The 23,540-nt window shown below is 38.0% G+C and overlaps 1 protein-coding gene across 3 annotated transcripts in view; it reads right to left on the bottom strand.

Annotated features, from left to right (window-relative positions):
• LOC137046638 (NACHT, LRR and PYD domains-containing protein 3-like) overlaps positions 1-23,540 on the bottom strand; it is a 99,446-nt gene that overhangs the window by 2,413 nt on the left and 73,493 nt on the right. The gene's annotated exons all lie outside the window — the stretch shown is intronic.

Here is a 23,540-nt window from a genome sequence, read left to right as displayed (position 1 = left end):
TTGCTCACCAAACGCTGCTGTAACTGTTCTCCTTCTGCCATCTTTACTCGAGCCCAGTTTTTAAATTCCAGCGGATGATCTGCACACGAGTCACGACCTGAGAGAGTTTGTGGCTTCGGGAGCGGCGGATGTGCGCGTTTCATTCAGAACGCAAGACGAGTGTTCTTGCAAAACAGAACATGGCAAAATAATCGTTTTTTCTCTATTATACTATTTTGGTGATCGTTGGGAGCTGAAATCGAAATTCAATGAATTGCACAGCCCTAGTTCACATGATAAATGTAACATTAAAGTAAAGATAAGCTTCTAGTTTTAATCATTTAAACAGGACTTTGAAGTTTGGGCAAAAAGCTGCTCACGCTGAATTCAACAACTTCTACATGATATAACTTTTTTTAAATACTGTGTCCTAAATTGTGGATAATGGAACTACATATCATATGCTGAAGTACATTTCTGGAGTGTTAACAATTAAAAGAAAAAACAACAAGAACCGTACAGAGCCGAAAACGTGACCCTAAAACCGCGATACGAACCCAACCGTGCCACTCCTGTTACTAACTATAATAACTATATGCTGGAAAACAAACCGCCTTTCTGAAGTGTGTCATTAGACCAGTCCCTCCATGATTTGGCGATGTTGCGATCACAACTCTAGAGGGAACGCATCGACGTCACTTTCCCGCCGGAACACTCCTCAGCCGGGGCTGAGTGGCAGAAGAGCTGCTGTGTGACCGCAGCTATTAGAGGAGAGCAAACAATTATCAGTTTAAACTAAAGGTTGGGCTCGATATAGTGGTCCTTACAACTTACCACAGGCTCAGTGATCCATGGATAATGACACGCAGCCAGGAATCGTGTTTTCCTGACATTATTATGAGCCTGATTTCGACATGATCATTTATAACTGTCTCATCTCATTTTTCGAGTGAATCCCGCTTGTATATGCGGATGGGTCAGTGTATTGAAGCGTGTATGTGGCCGCTTGTCACGAATGGAAGTTTTATTCAAATTCTGAATATAAGACCTATTAATAAAAAATAAATAATAATTATATTGCCCAGACAGCGTTCAAAGAGTGCTCCCTTTATAATCACTAAAAGCTGTCACTCATTCAATAAACGCGATCTGAATCTCACAGATTTCCGGCTGGTATAGAGGGAATGTACGTGACGTCACCGTCAGCTGGAGCGACTGTGATTACGCCACACTGAGTGGCAGAAAGACTGAGAGGCAGCACTGGTTTACAGTCAATACAGCGAAAACACACAAAACCAGGCCCGGCGCCAGAAGGGGGGTAAGGGGAGGCTTGTCCACGGACCCAATGGACATCGCTGCTCCAAACTAGAGACGGACTTGATAATAGCGTGCAATGTTCTCACTCAAACCACCAACCTGCTGCTGCTTCTGCTTTAAGAGGGAAACGCTGCCATAACTGCTCGTCTAGGATCTGTAATCCTCCGTAGGAATTCGTAATTATAGCATATTAGCGAGAAGGAGCTAGCAAATGACCCAGTGTTAGGGATGGGCGTATCGATATGAAGTATCGATATAGCGATACTGATGTAAGCAGGGCCGCATCAAGACTATAAGGGGCCCCTGGGCTTTTACCTCTTGAGGGGCCCTTCATCCATTGGAACGGCAGAATTAATAGTTCAAAGTTATGGTCCCACCCCTTACCCCACCAGGTGGCAACAAGTGACTGTTAAAAATGCCTTTGTCATTGAATCATTCTCAATTTTACTCAATCTTTTTAATCACAAAGCCTTTTATTTTACGGGAATAAATGGTATTTAAAAACATCCAAATCTATAGGTCTGTTATATAAAATACACAAATATAAGTGAAAAAAGTGCACTTCCAGGTACTTAAAGACACCATGAATAGGAAATATTATATATATATATATATATATATATATATATATATATATATATATACTGCCGTGCAAAGGCAAAAGGCCGTAACTTCGTTTTTGGTCGAAAATGAGTTATTGACATTTTTGCGCCATTCAAGACCTCCTTTATCATGTGGATAAATATCGTTAGTCAATTCTGTTGTTTTTTCGAGAAAATTATGGATTGTCTGAACAGTAACTTCCAAAAGCCCAGGAGAAACCAAGGCAGAACACCGTAACAGCAGTTACCGCTCTTTGCCTTGGTTTTAGAACACTCAAACTGAGTTACGGTACTCTGCCTTTGTTTAGTCATGCGTCTAAATTAAGTTACGGTACCGACATCCAGTTATGGTGTCCCGCCTTTGTTTTACTGTCTATTAAAGTTTGCCGCGTTTAAGTTACGGTGTAGCCTGTGTACTGTCATACATGTTTTCATAACGCAGAATATTCTCTCAGCGCGCTGTCAGGCAGTCTGGGGCTGCCCACTGCACGAGTGTGTGTAGATACTCGAATGCCGTGACAGCGTGCGATCACGCATACAATCAGTAGTAACAGTTCACAGTTATATCCATATATCCTACCTTTTCTTGTAAACCCGATAAAATCCATGGCAATGAACGTCATCGGAGATGTTTAATCCACAAGCATTCTGAGAATTATTCCTACTTGTCGTTCTTTAGGCTTGGCGATTTTCATTCAAAGATGTAAAAGTAATTAAGCTATGTAGCCTATTGTATCTTATTTTACTAGATAAAAACATTAAAAACATATTGCAATAAATAATTTCTCTGTTTAGCGTATGAATGGGCAATCCGATCCAGTCAGCGCTGTCATTAGAGTGTGATAGCCAAACTTAACCCTTGATTAACCAGCGGCACTGTTTGCTATTTATCTTATTCCAATCCCATGCATTTTTACATGATTTGTTATTTGTTCTATTTTTTTTTATATCTTTGCATTATATATGCTAATGTTTACTCATTAGAAATAAGCTTATCTTGTTCATATAATTCAGTGTCACCTATCAACCTGTAAGTTTTGCTGCACACCAATGAAGGTAGGCTACTCTTTACAAGACGTATTGTGTCCTTAATAATGGCATCAGAATGCAACCAAAGGACATGATGGTAATAAGAAGATGGCTACAATTAATTGTAAATTATCCAAAATAAATGCCATGATCATTAGATTTTATAAAGGTGTTACTATAATGATTTTTTCAGTGTTATTCCCCACCTCCAGGCAAGGGGCTTACATTATAGCTAAAGTTTATCCTGCTCAGTCAGCTTCTGGTTCTGGTTCTCAAATAAATGATGTCAAAAATTAAACTGCGCAAAAGAAAAAGTGTGTTCTCTATTGAATCCCTAAGAATATGAATTTATTTAAATGATATAATCAGGACAGAAGTCAACATTTTATTTGATGCATTTAAATATTATCCACTGTTGTTTGTATGGGCTACTTTACAAGTTAAAGCTAAATAAGCGCCTATATTTCAGGATAAATGCACAGTGCTCACATTTATTTGAGGATTTAAAAAAATCATATTATCAGCGTATGCCTTAGGCTATATTGCTATATTACATGGCGGAATATTTTAGCACAGTTTTGATGCAACTTTAAACACGTTTTGTTTCATTATTTTATACCTTTATAGATTACTGAAATACTACGGTTTTGCATGTCGGTAGTTTCTTTTGTGCTTTATTTGAAGTGATATACAGCGCGGCTGAAAGCGCCACATTTTCTCGTGATATTCAAGAGTGCGCTTCTCTCGGAAACTAACAGAAGTGTCACCACTTTTCACATACGTCTTTTGAGGGAACATAATTTTACCGGTGAGGGTTCATGATTACTGCGGATTATTGAGCGGAGTCACACCGGTCCGCTTCGCTCATTACAGGCTCGATCTTTCCCATCAGAACACCCTTGTATTGACAAATGGTCGGTTTAAATCGGGCTCATAATTACAGTTAATGTGTCGGGCAGGGCCGGGCTCGGACAAAATAAGAGGCTCGGTAGGGTCGGGCTTGATTTTTTGCGCTCTAAGCTCCAACTGTGACTGTTGACTGCAGGGTTCATTGAGTGAGAGGGTTTGACTGACATTTCTCCAGCAGGACTTGCAAAGTACATTCAACGCGATAAAGCGTGATTTTAAAGGGACAGCCAACATATTATAAAATCCAGTTACAATATTTTACGGCATCATCGGGGCCCTCCCCCAGCCCGGGGCCCTTGGCTTAAGCTCAGGTAAGCCCGTGCATTAATGCGGCCCAGGATGTAAGCATCGGAAGTATTGATACTCAAATTAAAATATCGATACTAAGGTGTTTTTTTTTTTTTTTTTTTTACCAGTAATTTTGTTTATTTAAAAAGATTATTTGCATACAATACAAATAAACTATATGTTAATTGTGTAGTATAGGACTATTTTCCTGCTCATCTGAACCATGATCTGAATGCATGCAAACGCTACAAGACAGAACCAATGGATCACAGAAGAGAGCGTCCGTTCACTGATGACACTATTCAAACAGAACTGCGTTTCCCAAAACTATCATAAGAAACCATTGATGCTTTTAAACACACAGCCCAGAATAATGCTCATCAGAAGACAGAAAAACATAAGAGTTTGAGTTATTTCACAATAAAAAAATAGAAATTGTAGCCTACATAGTGCAATTACACTCTTTAAATGTAATGTTAAAAGTTCAAATTGATCATGTTCTATGCTGTAACTAATGTTAATATAAATCCCTATAAGAATAAAAAGGTGGCATTTTATGAGTGCAACATTCAGTCGCTGGCAGTCTCTTGTGAAACTGAACCATGTTTTTTTACTACAGTAGCCGTAGTTCAAATAGGATAGTATTTGTAGATTTCCATGGTTAATTTCACTACAACTAAACGTTTATCCATGTGTTAAAGAAATATGATCTAATAAGTTGCAATTAACCTTTCAAATATGTTAAGTGAGTATTTTTACTCTTAGTCATTTAAATAATTTAATATATTTAATCATTTAAAAAAATAAGTTTAAAAGTATCGTATCGGTATCGGTTTCGGACACCACTACAAATGGCTGTCCCCTCAAATAATGCCCTATTTAGGGTATAGGGGTGGTTTCGGATTCAGCCATACACATTTTAAAGACACCTTTATCCTCCGCAGTCTGAGGTAAGGGCACAGAAAATAAATGAGCCAATCTCTCACATGCTCTGAAGTTCAGACAATGTGTCCGACAGTGTTTTTCCAACACTGGTGGCCGTTGACTTTGCCTGTTTGTGCTTCTGGATGATATTGCTGATGATTTTTTTCCAGTGTAATTTGAAGCACAGAGAGAGCAGTGCTGAAGATAGCCTACATTTAGTCATGAGGTGACTATACATGTGAATAAACATACAATCATGTTATGAGATTTCTGTTTTGGTTTTTAACCAGGAGGGTTTGTGTTCATTGATTGTTACGGTTTATCTCAGTTCAGCAGAAAAAGCACTTTAGTTGCTAGTAATATTTAGATTAATGTATTTTCAGGGCAGATTTAGAGATGAAGGCATTTTTTCATTCATCATATTTTTTGTCAGACATGACTACTGGTTGAATTAGATATTTTGTACCAGCGTAACTTAAACAGAACAACCTCAAAATGAGATACATTTAGTGAAGGATTGCCTATGTTTGCTTTAACAATATGAAAAGACATGTTTATCTATATGAGAACATATTATATTTGGTTCAATAAAGACATTTTTTTAATCTAAACTAATTTCTTTAGTCTGGCAAAAAGACATCAATTCATGTTTTTAGGTATATAATTGTCTGGACCTCGGCCGGTGAGGAAGGTTTTTTTCTGGACCCCAAGCTATTTTAGTTGAAGACCCCTGCTGTAAACCAATGCTGCCTCTCTATCGCAAGCCATTTTAGCATTTAAACCTTTGTCTGACTATCTATAAATATATTTAAAGATAGTAACAATTGTATTTAGACTAGTGATAATTATAATTGAATTTGCCCGGATCGCCTCAGTTACGGTGCTCAGTTCAAGCGGTTTCTCCGAGCTGATCGTCTGACAGATCCGTGACCGACCGTCACACACTCCGCCGCGGCCGAGCCACAGACAGTATAACGTGTTATTGTGATCTTTTATTCACTCGTTCTGTGTTATGGGTTTATTTTGTGCCGATTCACCGTCGATAGAGTGAGGGTGTATGACGTTTTGAGTATGTATTTGAGTGAACGATGTACATATATGTATACATGGCTTGAATAACATACATTATCAGCACATAATTCCTCATTTTTTTAAAAGTGTGAGACTATGCATTTGTGTTTATGTAGCCTACATACTTTGTATCAACGTTGAAATTGATTCATGTAAAAACAATAACCAAGAAGCATTGCGTGTGAGTGTTTAATCATTTAATATTATCCTTTAACTACATGAGTATTGCAATGTTAAACTCCATTATATCGCTGATACTCCGCGGTGTAAAGTGAACACACACACACACACACACACACACACACACACACTTTTCTATTTTTTTTTTTTTAGGAAACCTGTGGACTCAATGTCCTGACAGACTGGACACAATTTTCCATGACAATGATAAATTTAAATAGAAAAACTACCGAAAATACACTGATTACTCCAGAATACCAACCTATTCTGCACTGAAGCAATGCAGAGCTCGGCAGACGACTCCCTCTCGTGACGTAATATGACGCGATGTTGATAAAAACAAAAGGAAACGGCCACTTTATCTGCTGAATTTGTGCTCTTATGTCTTTTAAAAACATTTTAAATCCTGCATTACCTTTTCAAATGGCATTTTCATACAAGGTTATATGTTCATATCAACATTTTTTTTGCCTGCAATATGCTCTTAAAGCAGAAGCAGAAAGAAAGAGAAAATTGCACACTATTAGATAGGCTCTTAAAGCAGAAGCAGCAGCAGGTTGGTGGTTTGAGTGAGAACATTGCACGCTATTATCAAGTCCGTCTCTAGTTCTGAACAGCGAAGTCCATTGGGTCCGTGTGTGTGTGTGTGTGGGGGGGGGGGGGGGGGGGGGGCATGTTTTGTGACATATGAGGACACAAATGTGTATAATGACATGGGTATGACAGGTATTACAAGGAGAGGGTGAAATATGAGGACATTGGCCATGTCCCCACTTTTCTAAATGCTTATAAATCACAGGATGAGGTTTTTTTTTACAAAGTAAAAATGGAAAATGTTTCCTGTGATGGGTAGGTTTAGGGGCAGTGTGTGTGTGTGATGGTAGGTTTAGTGTGTGTGTGTGTTGGGTAGGTTTAGGGGCAGTGTGTGTGTGTGTGTGATGGTAGGTTTAGAGTGAGTGTGTGTGTGTGTGTGTGTGTGTGTGTGTGTGTGTGTGATGGGTAGGTTTAGGGGCAAGGGCAGTGTGTGTGTGTGTGTGTGTGTGTGTGTGTGTGTGTGATGGGTAGGTTTAGGGGCAAGGGCAGTGTGTGTGTGTGTGTGTGTGTGTGTGTGTGTGTGTGTGTGTGTGTGTGTGTGTGTGTGTGTGTGTGTGTGTGATGGGTAGGTTTAGGGGCAAGGGCAGTGTGTGTGTGTGTGTGTGTGTGTGTGTGTGTGTGTAATGGTAGGTTTAGTGTGTGTGTGTGTGTGTGTGTGTGTGTGTGTGTGTGTGATGGGTAACTATTTGCCAACTATTTTCCAAGGAAAGTAGCTAAAGCCTGCCCAAAAAAAATCGCTAGATGACGTCATGCGTTAATTAGCATATTAGTGACGTCATCACGCCGTCCTTGCGTTCAGTCTGCCTGACGTTTTTTCTCTCCTAATCCGTGCTCATTTACTATATTTCACAATATAACACAGCCGACTGTCCAATAAATGTTTTCATTTCCTACACATTTTTGTCATAGGTATGATATAGTGAATTACAAAGAAATTATATGTGTAAAATCTGAATTGAGAAACTGGATGAACTAAAGCTCTGTGATAGTGAGTAATAAGTGATAAGCACAAGAGATGAAACTCATCATAACTAATTTATTTAAATATAAAACAAAAGAAGCAGATAACATTAAGTGAGAAATCGATGGCAACCCTGTGTGCTCATGTGTAGCTCGCTCATTCACGTCTGTCCATTCACTGAACAGGGCACACACACACACAAAATAGCGGCAGTTCAATGGGGGACGCGCATCTCTTAAAGGGGCCGCACTATATTCCTCCTCCAGGTGTGGTGTGGTTCTGGTGCGCTCTCAGGTCCGCATGACAGCTTTCACATCACCAGTTTTTCATACGAACTGTGCCCTGTTCTCAACTAAACTGCCAGTGTAAAAACTCCCTTTATTTATATTCCCAAAAGGAGAGAAATACCTGCTTATTCTGAATTTATAAGCTTAGGCGTAAGAGAAATGAACTAGTTCTTTGAAAAACAGCTGTGACCTTTGACCCACGTCTAGTCTTCATGCTGTATTATTGAATAAGTGTGATTTTACTAATAATAAACGATCTTCATTACCTAGAGATATAATTATAGATAATTCAAAAAGTAGTCAAAATGCAGAACATCTGACAGAACAGTTGCTTATGTTTATTTATTTATTATTTATTTATTATAGTTGTTTATGTTTTACAGCATTATGTGCATTTTTTCATTCCTCTTTATAACAGAAGACAACGATCTTCAAGATACAGTAAAGCTCACATGTAACGGATCGGCTCCTCAAAAACAGTCCTGTGGGGGAACAAGAAATGCTATATATAAATATATAGTTAGCATCTTAATTTAATCTTTCTTTTATTATTTTATTAGTTCATTAACTAATTGTTAACTCAACTAATTTAATGTAAAGAGCTATAATTACTAATTAAATATAATAAATGTAAAAAAATAAAAAGGTAAACTTAATAAACGAGTGTTTTCTAAATCAGTGTCGGCTGCAGACATCTCTCCACACATCTCTGCTTTAGATTATTATATAATCAGACGTTATTTGTTCTCGATTAAACTTTTCTGTTTTGGACATTTACATTTTTGCAGATCTTGTTTAAAAATAAAGCTTAGTTTGTTCTATTTTTCTGTCTTTAAATCGTTTGTTTTGCCTTTATAAGGTTACTAAAGGTTAGTTTTGTTCTCCTTATCAATATCCTTTTTAATTTGTAATGATTTAATGATTTAAATAAATGATGAGTGTGTTTCATGCTAGCAGCTAGGCGAGCGTTATAATGTGTGTTACAAAGTTGTGTGTGAAGTAAAGGCTGGACTACAATAGAGCAGAAGGTGAACAGTGTTTTCTGTGGGACATGGTTCGTCCCTTTGGGCTGCACTTTGGGTTTTTTCACTTTTTCACCTATAACATAAACAATAAAGAACAGGGAAAAAGCAAAAAAAGCATAATATGAGCACTTTAAAGCATCGCTACTCTTAAGAAAAGTGTCCGCAACATCAGGCATTTTAGGCCGCAGCAATCACAAAAAAGGCCCGCGAGATCCTGGAGGGACTGATCAGATGAAGAAAAGGCGTTTGATAGCCTAGAATGGCCATCTCTCTCCTCTACACTTGGGCATTTCAGATTTAATTCTCATTTTACCGATTGGATAAAAATATTGGCTGTATTAGATGGGGATGCTGTATGGAAAGATTTCTGTGCCATAATTAAACAAACAAATCCACATTTTACAAACAAACACGATCTGCTTTGCAAAGGACAACACGACTCGCAAACCAACAGAAAGCGATGTGCAAATGCAGTTCAGGCAGATTTTCTCTAGGGATGCACCGATAACATTTTTTCAGAACCGAACCGATATTAAAAATTCTGAGTATTGGTCGATACCGATACTAACCCGAACACCAATCCGATACCAATGCAGTTTTGTTTAAAAATACTATGAAGAATTTCTAAACCTCAGTGTGTTGAACTGAAAATCACTCTTTTGTGAGTTAAACACAATCAACTAAAACAGACAACTTCATTATAAAGAAAAACTACAAATAATAAAATATATAATCACAATCTATGACAAAAATACTACTATAGATGGTGAATGAATAAATAAATTACATTAGTGAATAATTCAGCAGCAGAAGTTACAAAATCACGAGTGCACAATAATTGTATAAAATCTAAACATTTAGTGGGGAAAAATAAAGGAAACCACAAAAGTGAATAAGTGTTGCTCTAAATCTGGTCAAATGTTACACAAAATACGTTCATGAAAAACAAGTAAATATATTTATAGAAATAGGGCCTATATACTAAGAAATGACATTATTTTAAATGTGTAGCGCATCTTTTTAATGACGCAGCAACATATTATAGATAGGGCAGAACAAGAAAGGCTATTAATAATCTTTCATAGTGCAAACGTATTATAATACGAGCGGCTCAAAGTGTGTATGCACATCCCGTGGGCAGGATGATCCGCTTGAAGCAACACAGAGTCACAGCTCCGACCGCATTGAGAAGTTCAAAACACTAAGGGAAGATATATCATCTGTACACACATTAAACTATGGGGCGGCTTCAGAACACTTATAATATAGTGCACGAATCGTTGATGATGCTTTATAATGTTTTTGTGCCTTTTGTGGGGCACTGGGGCTTAACAGTAACACAATATATTATACGCAGTATCGGATTTGGGTCGGTCTTGTCTGACTGATGCCCGATCTGGCAAATAACGGCGGAGCGGAGCCGATACTGATAGTGAGGAGCGGATCGGTGCATCCCTAATTTTGGGGTTGGGTTAATTTGGCCATTTCTAGTTATTGACTCGTCCTCCTCAATGTCTATGGTGGTTACGGCCCTGCAGTACAATACACACACAATACTTTGAACAAATCCAAAATAGTTAAAACAGTAGAGTTTTTAATGATGACTTTTAACACTTTTAACAGTGTTCATTAAAGAGCTAAATTTGATATTGCATCAGAGGTGACCTATAGACTGGGCTTGGTCCTTCTGCCCCATGCACAGCGAAATGGTGACAGCAGAAAAATTAATATTCATCAATCTGCTTATAATATATAACCTCCTCTGCTTAAAATATATTTTATTTGATCAGGATTTACCGTATTTAACGTGACACAAACACATACCATACAGAACTAAATCTGTCTAAACTTTAATCCACAATACATATTTTTTCATTTTTGTATTGCAATATATTGTGACAATTAGGGGTGTGAGTGCCATATCATATCGTCCGCGATAATACCGGTATCATTTTTTACATGATAAAAAAGTGTCATATCGCAATATCAATGATATAGCAGCGCGGTGACGTATGCCGCATTTACTTTCCCTAACACCTGTCTGAGAGAGAAGAGCACGAAGATCAGCATCTCAGCCTCCGATGATGATGATTTAGTACCTAAAAGAGCGCTACTTGGTTACAAGAGGTCAGCTCTCTTGACAACTGACATAGCATGAACAGCTTAAAGCTGTTATTGATGTTTGCCGTACAATATTTAGCCGGAAGGGTAACATTGAGGTTTATTTTTGTCAGTTATGACTTAAGTTATTTAGATCTAGCATTGTGCACGCTTCAAATGAGACACAGAGATAAAGTAAGTAGTGTATAAAGTAATATGTTTACTTGAATGAATGGATTATAGCATTTATTTTAATTATAGAGAGAGAGAGAGAGAGAGAGAGAGAGAGAGAGAGACATGCGTGACTGTGTCTGTTCAGCATCTCTTAACAATGCAGATGTGCGTTTATTACTTTAAAATAGCGAGTAACCCCATCATTGCTGAGAAATATAATGTAGTGAACAGTAACAGTAGCTTAGATATTTTGTTGCTAAAAGTTGCTGGGCGGCGTTGATAACCAGCTTCTGTGCTCCTGAATCTGCAGCGCGATCTCTGTATGCGAGTGACGTGTGTGTGTGTGTCTTCATAATGAATGCGGCTCACACAGATTTTAACTTGAATTACCTCTGCTATTGTACACCTTCCCAATCAGAATTGTATATTCAGACAGACCATGACATAAATTACTTTATTTATTGCTAAACTAAATGTTTTATAGGCTAGGCCTATATAAAGTGTTTTTTTTATTTTTGTAATATTTCCAGTGAAAACACTAGTAACCTTATGTCAGTAGAGTTACACTTTGAATTAAATATTCTCTTATCATTGACATTAGCTCATTGGAAAAGGATAAACAATGCCTTTAATTTTATTTGCAATAATAAATGCTGCTGCCTACCAGCTGCAATAAATAATAATACTTTGTTCCATTGTTTTTTTTTTTTTTTTTTTTTGCTATATCGTTATAAAAATCGTTATCGCAAATATTCCTGAAATATTGTGATATAATTTTGAGGCTATTTCGTCGACCCCTAGTGACAATACACCCTTACATTATTTTGAATGTTCTCATTTGAATTTTATCATCAAATGTAGAAATTACATAAAAGTAAACACTTTTTTTTATAACCCGTTACACTACAGTGGATAAATGGTATGGAGAAAACATTTTAATGAGAAAACTAGCCCTAGCTAAAATGTTTTCAGCCATTTCACTACTGATTATTATATCTTTATATTTTTATGTTTTTTGTTTTTATGAAACAGGGTTGGCATAGTGAAAATCTCAAAAAGATTAATAATAGATACAGTAAGACAGAAATACTGCATCCCGCTCATTGTCGTCAGCTGAAAACGTGTTGGAAAATCGAGTTGGAGTTAAGCTTTTCTGGTAACACTTTATAATAACGTTCAGTTGTAAGCCAATCATAACTGATTAGTTCTTCATTAACAAACCACTTATAAATGACTTACAACTGAACGTTATTATAAAGTGTTACCGCTTTTCTTTGAGAAAAGAACAAAGAGCGGCACTGAACACATCTTCCCTTCTTAAGAATGACTTCAGAGTTTATGTGTTCCTTCGTCGTTGCTCTGGTTGGTGTAGCGCTATCCTATCGCGTGCAGAAGGAGTTTGAAAGACAACAAGAACATGCAAATTCGGGGGCGTGGTCCTTTTGCTCTCGCAGGTCGAGATTTGATTGATCAACAGCGATCCGTTGCACCCCTACCGTTAATGCCATCTCAAACACGGAGAGGCTTCTTCGTGATTTCAACTAACTGATAAAAAAAAAAAACGAAAATCATCGCTACAATGACATCAGAAGACGGGGAAAGTCCAAGCTTGCCAGCATCAATCGGGCACGCCGTGTGGGTTTTTCCTGGGTCAGAAATGGTCTTCGGTGGTGGCTGACCAGTCATGGTCATCCACACACACGCATGCACGCACACACACACACCCCAACAGTAAAAGTACCTACCCGCGTGATCTGTGAGCCCAATAATGACAATAAATGTAAAATAAATGCTAACATTTTTTTTTTGCTTTTTGTTGCTCATCTAATTTTGATATCATTATGTATGATGTCTTGATGTTTGTTTCTTTAGTTCCTCAATTTTAGACAGTTTGCATGGTTTACTGATTCATTATTTTGGCAACATTTATTCAAAAGCAGGATTAAAAATGTAATAACAAAAAGTCTAATTCTCTGCCATAAACAATTAAACTTGAGTTGTTCTGCTTTCACCTTATTCCAGTCTAAACTCATTTTTTTTGTGGTAATTTACTACACATTATCCATATAAATACTCAAAATAAACACATGTGGATTATTAAGACTAATTCGTACTAACCCCTCTTGTTTAATGGCGTAAGCACACTTAATTCTCATTTCAGAGGTGTTGTGAGTAAATGATTACACACCGATTCGTGAGTTCAGTGTTGGACAGATCAGTTCATTAAAATGAATCGGTTCAAATGAGTCATTAGTTCGCGAATCGGACAAAAGCGGACACATTATGTGTGAACCCAGACTCTTCAAACAACGCAAAAGACTGATCACAGAAAACACTTCATAAGGATATTTTTCTGTTTATTTGAAAGTATGGTTCATGTCAGCTGCGTGTTTAAAACATCTGTTAAAAGAGGTGCGATTATTGAGCGCAATTCACATCCAGCAGTAATTCAGGGAAAATAACGTGCGACTGCGCCACGTGGTGCACGGATTCAGTCTTCAGACCTTTTACCATTTTGTCAGTTTTCTTGATTTTGATTGATCAACAGCGATCCGTTGCACCCCTACCGTTAATGCCATCTCAAACACGGAGAGGCTTCTTCGTGATTTCAACTAACTGATTCTGCAAAAAAACGAAAATCATGTAATTTGAAAAAAAAGAGTTCTTAATTTGCTCGAAAGTAGAGCTGCCGACTTGTGTCCCTGGTTTCCGTGACGGGTCACATATTGTTTGTTATCATTATTATTATGAATTTGGTGCTATTATGCACAGCTGGGTAAATGTCATTCGGGTTTGCTGTATTTCCTGGCTCACACTACAGCAGTTTTAAAATCCTATCCGATTGTAAAATCTGGTTGCAGCACACACTTCAGGAGAATCTTTGCAGATTTTCTTCCTTCAAATCTTAAACATGCTCACACTACAAGATTTGAAAATCGAGGAGCATCACACACTACAAAATATTATTAAGATTATCGTGCCAGAGGAAGTGCGTCACGTGATCTACGCAGCAGATCGGAAGCGGGAAAACAAAATGGATAGGCCTACTGTAACATGAAAACTTGCTGTATCAATAATGATCATTTGTTGTGGGAAAAACCAAAAGTGTAAGAATAAACCAGTGTGGATTAGAAAATGGTTGAGCAGACGGGCTCAACATGGATTGTGGCGGGGGGGTGAGGGGGGGGGGGGGTATCATATATCGAAAGGTCTCACGGAGTAGAACACAACAAGCATAACTGTTTTGGCCTTTGACTAAACTTGAGTGAGTTTTTTGTAAGTTTTTGTAAGACCCATATGCAGGGGTGGAAATGGGGGGGGGGGGGGGGGGGGTTCGCGGGGGGACGGAGTCCGGGGAGTGAATTTCGAGGGGGGACGGAGTTCCAGTTGGAGAAAAAATGGTTAGGTTTACTTTTTTGTGTGTGGAAATTAATTAAAATATTTTAGCCACTCAATAGTCTACAATATAATAGCCACATAAACGCAACGTAATGTATAAGGATAAAAACTAAAAAAAATAAAATAAAATTCTGTGATAATGGCAGCGCAATGTCGACTTTTGTGATTAGCCAATACCGGCTGACTGCAGCCGATGGAAATAATTCTCCATTTAATTCTGTGCACATTTTATTCGGATTATTCCTCACAGAACTTCAGTTCAAAACAGACCGCCTGAGGTAAATTATCTGAAATGATTTTGACCGATAATCTGAATAGAAAGCGTTACTTTAAATGGATAAAGCTCTGTTAAGAGGTGCACTTGCACCGCGGTTCATCTCACATCGGATGACGCACCTATAATATGGACTGACTTGAAAATAATGCTTTATGTATGTTTCTGTCGATGGATACACGTGCTGGTTCCTCGGTAATACATTACAACAGCGATAATAAAAGGAAAAACGTGGGCAAAACGTTCTCTCTTTGTAAACTGTTGATGCATGCGAGTGCTGAACTGTTCTTTGTATTTGCACATCGCTTTCTGTTTGTTTGCGAGTTGAGTTTTCCTTTGCAAAGCAGATCGTGTTTGTTTGCAAAATGCTGGATTTGTTTGTTTTATTATGGCACAAAATCCCTCAATAATGCTGAGGTCAGAAATGATCCCTGTTGACGTGTAGCTAAAATATCAGCAGTTATATACTGATGAAAACAACTTGCTTAATTGGAAAGACAGATCAAAACGACTCACAGCATCTGTGAAGTCAAAACTTGACACCTTCATGAGGTTTGGTTCCTGTTGACAGTAGATTTCCGTCATAGTTTTTGTCATCCAACACTAGTTTTTATTTATGCTGGGGACACACTTAATGACTGAACCATTCAAAGACTGAACTGAACACACTTACAGACTGAAACATTCAAAGACTGAACTGAACACACTTACAGAATGAAACATTCAAAGACTGAACTGAACACACTTACAGACTGAAACATTCAAAGAGTGAACTGAACACGCTTACAGACTGAAACATCAAAGACTGAACTGAACACACTTACAGACTGAAACATCAAAGACTGAACTGAACACACTTACAGACTGAAACATTCAAAGAGTGAACTGAACACGCTTACAGACTGAAACATCAAAGACTGAACTGAACACACTTACAGACTGAAACATTCAAAGAGTGAACTGAACATACTTACAGACTGAAACATTCAAAGAGTGAACTGAACACACTTACAGACTGAAACATTCAAAGACTGAATTGAACACACTTACAGACTGAAACATTCAAAGACTGAACTGAACACGCTTACAGACTGAAACATCAAAGACTGAACTGAACACACTTACAGACTGAAACATTCAAAGAGTGAACTGAACACACTTACAGACTGAAACATCAAAGACTGAACTGAACACACTTACAGACTGAAACATTCAAAGACTGAACTGAACACACTTACAGACTGAAACATCAAACACTGAACTGAACACACTTACAGACTGAAACATCAAAGAGTGAACTGAACACACTTACAGACTGAAACATTCAAAGACTGAACTGAACACACTTACAGACTGAAACATCAAAGCGTGAACTGAACACGCTTACAGTCTGAAACATTCAAAGACTGAACTGAACACACTTACAGACTGAAACATTCAAAGACTGAACTGAACACACTTACAGACTGAAACATCAAAGAGTGAACTGAACACACTTACAGACTGAAACATTCAAAGAGTGAACTGAACACACTTACAGACTGAAACATCAAAGAGTGAACTGAACACACTTACAGACTGAAACATTCAAAGACTGAACTGAACACACTTACAGACTGAAACATTCAAAGACTGAACTGAACACACTAACAGACTGAAACATTCAAAGAGTGAACTGAACACACTAACAGACTGAAACATCAAAGACTGAACTGAACACACTTACAGTCTGAAACATTCAAAGACTGAACTGAACACACTTACAGACTGAAACATTCAAAGACTGAACTGAACACACTTACAGACTGAAACATTCAAAGACTGAATTGAACACACTTACAGACTGAAACATTCAAAGACTGAACTGAACACACTCACAGACTGAAACATTCAAAGACTGAACTGAACACACTTACAGACTGAAACATTCAAAGACTGAATTGAACACACTTACAGACTGAAACATTCAAAGACTGAACTGAACACACTCACAGACTGAAACATTCAAAGACTGAACTGAACACACTTATAGACTGAAACATTCAAAGACTGAACTGAACACACTTACAGACTGAAACATTCAAAGACTGAACTGAACACGCTTACAGACTGAAACATCAAAGACTGAACTGAACACACTTACAGACTGAAACATTCAAAGACTGAACTGAACACACTTACAGACTGAAACATTCAAAGACTGAACTGAACACACTTACAGACTGAAACATCAAAGACTGAACTGAACACACTTACAGACTGAAACATTTAAACACTGAACTGAACACACTTACAGACTGAAACATCAAAGAGTGAACTGAAAACACTTACAGACTGAAACATTCAAAGACTGAACTGAACACACTTACAGACTGAAACATTCAAAGAGTGAACTGAACACACTTACAGACTGAAACATCAAAGACTGAACTGAACACACTTACAGACTGAAACATTCAAATACTGAACTGAACACACTTACAGACTGAAACATTCAAAGACTGAACTGAACACACTTACAGACTGAAACATTCAAAGAGTGAACTGAACACACTTACAGACTGAAACATTCAAAGAGTGAACTGAACACACTTACAGACTGAAACATCAAAGACTGAACTGAACACACTTACAGACTGAAACATTTAAACACTGAACTGAACACACTTACAGACTGAAACATCAAAGAGTAAACTGAACACACTTACAGACTGAAACATTCAAAGACTGAACTGAACACACTTACAGACTGAAACATCAAAGCCTGAACTGAACACGCTTACAGTCTGAAACATTCAAAGCCTGAACTGAACACACTTACAGACTGAAACATCAAAGACTGAACTGAACACACTTACAGACTGAAACATTCAAAGACTGAACTGAACACACTTACAGACTGAAACATTCAAAGACTGAACTGAACACACTTACAGACTGAAACATTCAAAGACTGAACTGAACACACTTACAGACTGAAACATTCAAAGACTGAACTGAACACACTTACAGACTGAAACATTCAAAGACTGAACTGAACACACTAACAGACTGAAACATTCAAAGACTGAACTGAACACACTTACAGTCTGAAACATTCAAAGACTGAACTGAACACGCTTACAGACTGAAACATCAAAGACTGAACTGAACACACTTACAGACTGAAACATTCAAAGAGTGAACTGAACACACTTACAGACTGAAACATCAAAGACTGAACTGAACACACTTACAGACTGAAACATTCAAAGACTGAACTGAACACACTTACAGACTGAAACATTCAAAGACTGAACTGAACACGCTTACAGACTGAAACATCAAAGACTGAACTGAACACACTTACAGACTGAAACATCCAAAGACTGAACTGAACACACTTACAGACTGAAACATTCAAAGACTGAACTGAACACACTTACAGACTGAAACATCAAAGACTGAACTGAACACACTTACAGACTGAAACATCCAAAGACTGAACTGAACACACTTACAGACTGAAACATTCAAAGACTGAACTGAACACGCTTACAGACTGAAACATCAAAGACTGAACTGAACACACTTACAGACTGAAACATTCAAAGAGTGAACTGAACACACTTACAGACTGAAGCATCCAAAGACTGAACTGAACACACTTACAGACTGAAACATTCAAAGACTGAACTGAACACACTTACAGACTGAAACATTCAAAGACTGAACTGAACACACAGACTGAAACATTCAAAGACTGAACTGAACACACTGACAGACTGAAACATTCAAAGACTGAACTGAACACACTTACAGACTGAAACATTCAAAGACTGAACTGAAAACACTAACAGACTGTTCCCTTCGACTGCAGCAGATTTTAATATTTGACAGTCAGAGAAGAGCACAAGTTTACGACTGAGTCAGTCCACACGACACTTTTAACCATTAGTGAGTCACGACGTGACATTCTGCTCAACTCAGCTGTGGAGATCAAAAATGGCTGTCAACAGACAGAACGCAGGTCAATATATGTGACCAGTCATGGAAAGTAGGGACACAAGTCGGTTCTGGGGCAAGTTCCATTATGGATTGCTATTATTATGGCGTATTTACCAGGCGCACGCCAGGAGCTGTTCACAGCCGAGGAGACTGATGTTCTTGTAAGAGCAGTGAAAGACAGAGAAGTTGTGTTGTATGGGGATGGGAGAAACCCACCCAAAATAGCATCAGTTAAACAGGCGTGAGAGGAAATAGCCACAATGGTTTCATCAGCTGGCATCCCCAGGACGTCGCACCAGTACCGCAAGCGCTACAATGACATCAGAAGACGGGGAAAGTCCAAGCTTGCCAGCATCAATCGGGCACGCCGTGTGGGTTTTTCCTGGGTCAGAAATGGTCTTCGGTGGTGGCTGACCAGTCATGGTCATCCACACACACGCATGCACGCACACACACACACCCCAACAGTAAAAGTACCTACCCGCGTGATCTGTGAGCCCAATAATGACAATAAATGTAAAATAAATGCTAACATTTTTTTTGTGCTTTTTGTTGCTCATCTAATTTTGATATCATTATGTATGACGTCTTGATGTTTGTTTCTTTAGTTCCTCAATTTAACACAGTTTGCATGGTTTACTGATTCATTATTTTGGCAACATTTATTCAAAAGCAGGATTAAAAATGTAATAACAAAAAGTCTAATTCTCTGCCATAAACAATTAAACTTGAGTTGTTCTGCTTTCACCTTATTCCAGTCTAAACTCATTTTTTTGTGGTAATTTACTACACATTATCCATATAAATACTCAAAATAAACACATTTTTAAGGATTATTAAGACTAATTCGTACTAACCCCTCTTGTTTAATGGGGTAAGCACACTTAATTCTCATTTCAGAGGTGTTGTGAGTAAATGATTACACACCGATTCGTGAGTTCAGTGTTGGACAGATCAGTTCATTCAAATGAATCGGTTCAAATGAGTCATTAGTTCGCGAATCGGACAAAAGCGGACACATTATGTGTGAACCCAGACTCTTCAAACAACGCAAAAGACTGATCACAGAAAACACTTTTTATTTGAAAGTATGGTTCATGTCAGCTGTGTGTTTAAAACTTCTGTTAAAAGAAGTGCGATTATTGAGCACAATTCACATCCAGCAGTAATTCAGGGAAAATAACGTGCGACCGCGCCACGTGGTGCACGGATTCAGTCTTCAGACCTTTTACCATTTTGTTTTGATTGATCAACAGCGATCCGTTGCACCCCTACCGTTAATGCCATCTCAAACACGGAGAGGCTTCTTCGTGATTTCAACTAACAGATTCTGCAAAAAAACGAAAATCATGTAATTTGAAAAAAAAAAAGTTCTTAATTTGCTCGAAAGTAGAGCTGCCGACTTGTGTCCCTGGTTTCCGTGACGGGTCACATATTGTTTGTTATCATTATTATTATGAATTTGGTGCTATTATGCATAGCTGGGTAAATGTCATTTGGTTTTGCTGTATTGCCTGGCTCACACTACAGCAGTTTTAAAATCCTATCCGATTGTAAAATCTGGATGCAGCACACACTTCAGGAGAATCTTTGCAGATTTTCTTCCTTCAAATCTTAAACATGTTCACACTACAAGATTTGAAAATCGAGGAGCATCACACACTACAAAATATTATTAAGATTATCATGCCAGAGGAAGTGCGTCACGTGATCTACGCAGCAGATCGGAAGCGGGAAAACCAAATGGATAGGCCTACTGTAACATGAAAACTTGCTGTATCAATAATGATCATTTGTTGTGGGAAAAACCAAAAGTGTAAGAATAAACCAGTGTGGATTAGAAAATGGTTGAGCAGACGGGCTCAACATGGATTGTGGGGGGGGAGTGAATTTCGAGGGGGGACGGAGTTCCAGTTGGAGAAAAAATGGTTAGGTTTACTTTTTTGTGTGTGGAAATTAATTAAAATATTTTAGCCACTCAATAGTCTACAATATAATAGCCACATTAACGTAACGTAATGTATAAGGATAAAAACTAAAAAAAATAAAATTAAATTCTGTGATAATGGCAGCGCAATGTTGACTTTTGTGATTAGCCAATACCGGCTGACTGCAGCCGATGGAAATAATTCTCCATTTAATTCTGTGCACATTTTATTCGGATTATTATGCGAGTGCTGTCGTATGTTTAATATGACGAGTCATTTTCTCCGCCATCACCCGGGTATATTGGACAGAAGACGCGAATGAGAACTCGTGGCACTTTGAGAAGATCTGTCTCTGGCACTCGTCCCAAAGCGCGCACGTCTCACAGCGCAAATATAGAGTTCTCTTTTAAGTCTTGAGCTTGAACGGACAAACTCGCACAAAAAGCATGTCATCATGTCCATCTTGATGAGTATCCAAGCAGAATATGGCTTAAGATAACTTTATACAGTCGAGAAAGACGAGCATATCCCTGCATCAGGTCTTAAAGGGACAGTAGCCTTAACTGCTGTCTGTTTAATGTCAAACAAAAGATCCAGACATCACTCACTGCTCTTGATTGAATAGCTTTTGTAAGTTTAATAAGGATGAATCTTTCATTTAAACAGTTAAATATGCAGTTATTTTACATTTGATTACTTTATTCAATTTCTCTACCTAAAAACGAATGTTACCTGAAAAAACCTGAAAAGCATTGTTTATTGTATCAGTATCTTTGCTTGACGGTATTTATTTGTGCTGTTGCTTATATTCAAGTTATTGGTTCTTTATTTGTTATTTTATTTATTTTTAATTGACAGTAGGCCTAGTCCTTCTTTCCCTGGACATAGCAAATGCTGAAATGGGGGGTGGTAACAGTTTACCTAGCAATTTTTTTATTTTTTATTTAATCAAGTAACATTTAATATCTCTAGCATGATGGAAAATTGTAACTTTAGGGTTCACACATAGGTGTCAGAACCATTGTGTGTGGGTGGAACAAGACCCACCCACTTTTTAAGACCAATGATATTGGACCCACTCACTTTTATGGTCTCTAATTCAGCACGTCTGTTTAGAAACACTTATTAGCCTATTAAACACATGTTAAACGCTTTATTTCCCCTTTTTTAATAATTTTCTCCATTTTTATGGAAAATAAATGCCTTTCCGATCTGATATGTGATGGGAAAAGGTAGGCTAGTAGAGCCAGTGTAGCAAAAGGCGGATTCGAACCTCTGATCGATTTGGGTCAAAACTTGAAGCCATGCATCTTAACTACACTATAGCCATGATAAATAACTCAGTGATTTCTGTAATTTTGTCTGGCCCAATCAATCGTTTAGTAAACGGCACTATTTCTATCTGGACACGGAGCATAATAAACATGCAATTGTTCATTATCATTAGGCTACCTGTGAAACTGTCGATTTCTATGGCAATTAAATTAATATTATCTTTTTATTAGACTATTGGTATTGACTGGTTTGAGGACTTTTATTATATAGGCAAGAGATATGGCCTCAAACGCACCATAATGCAGGATATCACATCTACGAAATAATACATTTTCGGAGGGAGAACCCCCAGTGTAACTAGTGAAGAGTAACTAACAAAAAAACAGCCCAGACACACACGAGCGGAGAAGAAAAATAACAGTTGCTTAGACTTGGCGTTGAGGCTTGTAACTCCATGAAACATGCTCCGATCGTTAAAAATGGCACATCCTTGTTTTCAACAAAAAAGAGACCAAGGACACCACAATCCGTCACTCTGATCGTAAAATATTCCCAGAAGGATTTAGAACACATTTTAAACAGACAGAAGCACAGAAGCTACATAAACTATTGGATCGCTAAAGTGGCGTTTAAGTTTATAACTTCATGAAAAATGCTCCGATCTTTGAAAACTGCACATCCTTATTTACAGTAGACTCTCGCGATTAAAAAGAGAACAACGTCACCATAATCTGTCACACGGATCGAAAGTTATTACTCATTGAATTATAACAAATCATAACCTGACAGGAGCACATAACAGTCACTCTAAAGTGGCGTTTAGGCTTGTAACTTCATGAAACGGGCTCCAGTCGTTGAAAACAACGCTATCTCACGACCAATTCGTACTAATTCATACGAGTGAATAAAAGGTGTTGCCTGACGTGGTCATACTCAATTCTAGTCAGAATATGAGTCTGAAACTGCTCCATTGGGCTGTGATTATGAGGTGTGTTTCAACCGAACTAGGAAAGACATCAATTGGACAGACCTACGACCAATCAGAGCAACGAAGGGACGCATAACATTACGTGTCAAATGTCAACAGAGCTCAACTGCACTGTGATGCCAAGTCCGCGTTTTTTCCGCGGGGACTTTTCTATGTCTGCGGGTTGAAGCGACTATTATGTGATATATAGACCCTGGAGTGCGAATTTTAGCAGGCAACCTTGCCAAAATAACACACATTTTACCCCCC

The sequence above is a fragment of the Pseudorasbora parva genome, chromosome 2, assembly GCF_024679245.1.
Source record: "Pseudorasbora parva isolate DD20220531a chromosome 2, ASM2467924v1, whole genome shotgun sequence".
Taxonomy (NCBI): Eukaryota; Metazoa; Chordata; class Actinopteri; order Cypriniformes; family Gobionidae; genus Pseudorasbora; species Pseudorasbora parva.
The sequence above is the reverse complement of the archived record's forward strand: the minus strand, read 5'-3'. Positions and strand labels throughout refer to the sequence as shown.